Genomic DNA, 6838 nt, shown 5'->3' with positions numbered 1-6838 from the left:
GACAGAAGAAAATGTGGCTAAGTGAATGACATTATGAACGGCTGAGTGAATGACAGAAGAAAATGCGGCTAAGTGAATGGCATGAGCGGCTGAGTGAAAGACAGCAGAATATTTGGCTAAGTGAATGACATGGGCGGCTGAGTGAAAGACAGCGAAAAAATGGCTGAGTGAATGGCATTTTGAGCGGCTCTGTGAAAGACAGAAGAAAATATGGCTAAGTGAATTACATAAGCGGGTGAGTGAAAGACAGTAGAAAATGTTGCTAAGTGAATGACATTATGAGCGGCTGAGTGATAGACAGATGAAAATGTTTCTATGTGAATGACATTATTAGCGGCTGATTGAAAGACAAAAGAAAATGTGGCTAAATGAATGACATGAGCGGATGAGTGAAAGACAGCAGAACATTTGGCTAGTAAGTAAATGACATAAGCGGCTGTGTGAAAGACAGCCGAAAAAACGGCTAATTGAATTACATGGGCGACTGAGTGAAAGACATCAGTAAATGTGGCCAAGTGAATAACATGAGCAGCTGAGTAGAAGACAGCAGAAAATGTTGCTAAGTGAATGACATGAGCGGCTGAGTTAAAGACAGCAGAAAATGTTGTTAAGTGAATGACATCATGAGCGGCTGAGTGAAAGACAGCAGAAAATGTGGCTAAGTGAATGACATGATCGGTTGAGTAAAAGACAGCAGAAAATGTTGCTAAGTTAATGACATTATGAGCGGCTGACTGTAAAACAGCAGAAATTTGGCTTAGTGAATGCATTATGAGCGGCTGAGTGAATGACAGAAGAAAATGTTGCTAAGTGAATGGCACTAGGAGCGGCTGAGTGATAAACAGAAGAAAATGTGGCTTGGTGAAAGACACTATGAGCGGCTGATTGAATGACAAAAGAAAATGTTGCTAAGTGAATGGCATTTGGAGCGGCTGAGTGAAAGGCAGCAGAAAATCTGGCTAAGTGAATGACATGAGCGGCTGAGTGAAAGACATCAAAACATGTGGCTAAGTAAATGACAAGAGCGGCTGAGAGATAGACAGAAGAAAATGTTGCTAAGCAAATGACATTATGTGCGGCTGAGTAAATGAGAGAAGAAAATGTGGCTAAGTGAATGCCATTATGAGCGGCTGAGTGATAGACAGAAGAAAATGTGGCTAAGTGAATGACATTATGTGCGGCTGAGTGAATGACAGAAGAAAATGCGGCTAAGTGAATGGCATGAGCGGCTGAGTGAAAATCAGCAGAATATTTGGCTAAGTGAATGACATGGGCTGCTGAGTGAAAGACAGCAGAACATTTGGCTGAGTGAAGGGCATTTTGAGCGGCTGTGTGAAAGACAGAAGAAAGTATGGCTAAGTGAATTACATAAGCGGGTGAGTGAAAGACAGCAGAAAATGTGGCTAAGTGAATGATATTATGAGCGGCTGAGTGATAGACAGATGAAAATGTTTCTATGTGAATGACTTTATTAGCGGCTGATTGAAAGACAAAAGAAAATGTGGATAAATGAATGACATGAGCGGCTGAGTGAAATACAGCAGAACATTTAGCTAAGTGACTGACATGGGCGGCTGTGTGAAAGACAGCCGAAAAAACGGCTAATTGATTTACATGAGCGACTGAGTGAAAGACATCAGTAAATGTGGCCAAGTGAATGACATGAGCGGCTGAATAGAAGACAGCAGAAAATGTGGCTAAGTGAATAACATGAGCGGCTGAGTTAAAGACAGCAGAAAATGTTGCTAAGTGAATGACATCATTTGCGGCTGGGTGTAAGACAGCAGAAAATGTGGCTAAGTGAATGACATGATCGGTTGAGTAATAGACAGCAGAAAATGTGGCTAAGTGAATGACATGAGCGGCTGGGTGAAAGACGGAAGAAAATGTGGCTAAGCGAATGATATTATGGGCGGCTGATTGAAAGACAAAAGAAAATGTGGCTAAGTGAATGACATTATGAGCGGCTGAGTGAATGACAGCAGAAAATGTGCCTAAGTGAATGATATAAAGAGCTGTTTGAAAGACAGAAGAAAACGTGCCTTAGTAAATGATAGAAGCGGCTGAGTGAAAGACGGCAGAAAATGTGGCTAAGTGTATGACATTATGAGCGGCTAAGTGAAAGACAGCAGAAAATATGTTTAAGTGAATGACATTATGAGCAGCTGAGTGAATGAAAGCTGAAAATGCTGCTAAGTGAATGACATTATGAGCGGCTGAGTGACAGACATTAGAAAAAGCGCTAACTCAATGACATTATGAGCGGTTGAGTGAAAGATAGAAGAAAATGTGGCTAAGTGAATGACATTATGAGCAGCTGAGTGAATGAAGCTGAAAATGCGGCTAAGTGAATGACATTATGAGCGGCTGAGTGATAGACATCAGAAAATGCGGCTAACTTAATGACATTATGAGCGGCTGAGTGAAAGGCAGCAGAAAATGGGGCTAAGTAAATGACATTATGAGCGGCTGAGTAAAAGACATCAGAAATTGCGGCTAAGTGAATGACATCATGAGCTGCTTAGTGACAGACATCAGAAAATGCATCTAACTTAATGTCATTATGAGCGGCTGAGTGAAAGACAGAAGAAAATGCGGCTTTGTGAATGACATTATTAGCGGTTGAGTGAATGCCATAATGAACAGTTGATCAAGGGACAAAAAGAGTGGAGAATTAATAAAAATATATACCCTATGCACAACTCATGCCTAAAATAAAGACAAATACTACATGTACAAATAGCGAAATAAACTGCTTTAACTCACATGAACATTATAAAGACAAAGAAACCGTATTCATATTATTATTTCTTTCTTTTCTACAAATATCTCTGTTGTTTACCATCCGTTAACACCCACTTCCGGTGGCCATATTTCCATTAGTTTGTTCATCTATCTGTGTCTATGTCACACAGTGAACTGATATAATGACATTTGGTTTTCGCGTGACGATGTAGGTCTGATAACATATTCAAGCGATTTTGATAATAATATCAGTCGACATGTAGGTCAAAGCAAATGCATTATAACAATCATACATTTAAAGGCACAAACAGTTTTCATGACTTCAATTTAAAAGTCGGCTTTGAAAGAATTTTATTTCGAACAAAAAACGAAAGCTTCAAGATATATTACCACTTCCGGTAGTTTATCAAATAAATATAACTTAGTTTCAGCAGAACAAATATTATCATATTGCTTTACTATATTTTTCAAATTCAGGGTTTCAATTGTGTTTGAAATTGAACTGCATTTATAAATGAATGTCGGTAACATCTTTAATTTGACAATTTATTGATACCACAACTATCAATAAATTTATCATCAGAGTTAATAATAGTGATATGAAGCACAAAGTTATCTATCACATTAACACATTGTTCCAAAATAGAATTCACTGTCCTATTGTGAATTATATATTTACCGAATAACGCGGCAATTTGATATTTATTAAGGAAGAATAGGAATGAGCATATGCATTCACACACCGATATGGACCATAAGTAACATTTAATATGACTATATTGCTTATATTTAGCATGTTATATATTGGCAAGAAAGCTTTTTTTCAGCAAACGATAGAGATACGAAACTTAAGCTTAATACACTTTCGATACCCTAGTTGATAAAAGTAGAAGTTAAAAGAAACTAATGAGTATGAAACTAAGGTAATTCCAGATGCATAAAAATCGGAAAATTAAAGGCTTTAAAATTATGGATGGTCTTACGGTGTTTCAAGCATATATCAAAATATACACATGTCCGTATCGGGTGAAATGCCCCTTGCACGCCAGTGCGGACACAGGTGAAGCAAATTAGAAGCCAACCTGTGGTAAAAGTGATGGTACCACATTTTCCGATATTTGAAATATGTCCATTTAATAAAAATATCAGATAAATTATAAGCCATACTCACGCGTGTACACATAAACAAGGCAAATATCTGCACGACTTAAGTGTCGACAGCTCATTCCCTTTGCATCACTGATGAATAACATGATGCAAAAAAAACAACAGCTATACTCATGTTCAATCACGAAAGACGGCTTGAAACATTTATATCTACGAGTTTAATGATGACCATGGTAAGAAAATAAATGGTATGGCGAGTGACTTTTTGTTCGAAATGAACTTCGATCTAGACGAAATGTATAAAAAATATGGAATATACAGTAGGCATGCACGCTCGTGATGTTTCGTTCACAAATGTATGTGGACGATGGCATGCAAAATTCGATGTACTTGGCAGAGTCACGATGTGCAGATGATTGCGACTATCAACTAAAGATAAAAATGCGAGGTAAATAATATGGTCAAAATTCAAAGAATACGAAGCAATATTTCTGAAAACAGTGCTACCCCGCCGCACTCGTGGTAAAAAAACCAAACGAACATTGATGAATTTACAAGCTTTCATTCAAACAAACTTCTGACCATATACACCCTAAGTATTCAGTGAAGCCGTACCGGCAAGGGAGCAAGCAGTAGATTGCGCGACAAGTGGCGTATTGGACTCCATATCCGGTCATAAAGAGGCTACATGTGTTGGCACTCATCATCATTCAGGAGGAATAACCCACCAGGGTTTAACACAAAAATATTCCCCAGACTCAGAAAACAAATGCAGTCGATATACTGACCTGTTGGAAGACATTATCACCATCCTAAGTTTCAGTCTCACCAAAAACAGTACTTATGTTGACCAAAACGACCATAGATGCAGTCCTACGGTTCAATCCCGCGTACGTGATTGGTTGCTGAGGGAGAAACGCCAGTATTGGGGCAACATGATGACATTTGCATGTCGTCAGAGCCTTGTAACATAATGTGAAATTAGAGGATTAATTGAGTTCACTGACGAGTCTCGTATTTGTATTGACAGTGTAAACGGCTGTAATCGGGTGCGGCGTCGAGCTTTAAAATGCTACGCAGAGTGTGCATTTTGTCAATCAGATCGGTTGGGCAGACAGCTGTTAGCGGGAGTGGCGTGGAGATCGGGAATTTTATAAAGACTGTGCAGTTCGTCAAATCCGGCAGATCGTTGTTGTGGCCATAGAGATATGGCATTTAGACATGTATATGTAATTTAGTACTTCATTTTTTTAATTATCTGGTTTCATTGTAAGGTGACATACATTTATTTAAGTACAACCTCTGTTCACCTAAATATAATTTTAGAATGCATTTATTAAGATTTGTTTAGAATGATGTAGAGTTTTCTATGTGTTCTATTTAAATACTTTTTTGAATAAACAAGCGTTTTGCACTTTGTTCTAGAACATTCTTATTAGTTATGTAAGTGCACACTACTTGATATGGAGATGGGAGTTAAATATATGGTAGTTTTATCAGTGCTTGAACAGTTTTTTATTTTTCTGTTGGAATTATATTGCGTTCAATATTTCTAGTGGTTTTAATTATGTGACATTTAAAATAGTAAAATCGGCATTAAAGAAATTATAATAATCGCAATAATAATTACATTATTTGACACTTATTGTATGTAACTGTTTTTAAATAAATGATGTTGTTGTTTAAAGCTGCACTCTCACAGATCTACCGTTTTGACAACTCTTTTATTTTTTGTCTTGACACAACCAATGTTTGCATTTTTTTTTATGGAAACCAGTTATATAAGACTGCTGACAAAACAATTAGATCGAACTTTTTTTTATATTTAAGATCAAAAATTAATGTTGAATGCATTTTTCTTAAACCGTTAGTAACGGTTAAAGCCACAAAACATCAATTTTCGAACGGAAATATTCAAATCTGCAACCCTCAACGAATGTTCACCCGTTTAAAAATAGCGCATAATGGTGTATAGTGTGTGTATTTAGCATGTGAAAGACATGATATATTTTAAACTGGGATTTACGTGGTAGACAAACCCTGTAAATTTCAAATTGGAACATACGCAAAGCTGCGTAAGATACATGTTTCCTAAGCGATGTGATGCATCATAAAGTAAGACTAAATGCGTTGTATACAACGATATACGTTTTATGTGAGCTTGTGATAATTTTCTCTTTCTTCTTGCAGTTGTATCATCTGGTGTCTAGTCCCTTTAAAGCATTATGCATACCATAGATAACTGTGCTTATTGAAAGTAATGTTAGGTTTCAACTTCTTAATATGTAAAGTGTGCTTTCAAAAATAGCGGAGTGCAGTCCCTTCCATAACTCTTTAGCTAAAACCTTAGTTATTTTGTTGTTGTTGATCAGAGGTATGCCTCTTTACCCTTTCTATAATTTTGGTACTTTCCCTTTTTCTAGAGTTAAGCGCATTTCCCTCATGGGCGTAGCTAGTGCCTAAATGCTTATAGGTCCGATGCTTATATGCGGGACTTTTATATGCACATTACACACACTCAACAATACAATACAATTGTCATACTTACAATAAATCCAAGCAATAAACCCTGTACGTAGTTTACAAAAACAACACTAAACTTGCTTTCGTTAAAATAAAGCAAACTTTTGAGTTGCTTAAAGTGTTTGAGTAGCTATAAGTTTTTGTTGCATTTTTAGGTTATTCAAATTTATCTTTTTCCAAAAATGTTGTAGGCCCTGGCCTATAAGGCCTATATGTGGCTACGCCACTGTCCCTTTACTTAAAATAAAACCTTTTTCAACCTGCCTACTTACTTGTTGAACACCGTTTAGATTTCTCAAGTATAATAGCATATTTTATTGATCCAAAAACTATTATGTACATGTGCACTTTATCACTAAAGTTTTGACTGTGTGATCAGTACAACTTATGTATATCCTATATCGGTCAGGTTTGATAGTTGCTCAAATGAATGAGCTATCATATGAAGTCATAAAATGGAACG

The sequence above is a fragment of the Mya arenaria genome, chromosome 16 (genome assembly GCF_026914265.1).
Source record: "Mya arenaria isolate MELC-2E11 chromosome 16, ASM2691426v1".
Classification (NCBI taxonomy): domain Eukaryota; kingdom Metazoa; phylum Mollusca; class Bivalvia; order Myida; family Myidae; genus Mya; species Mya arenaria.
Note: the sequence above shows the minus strand (reverse complement) of the source record.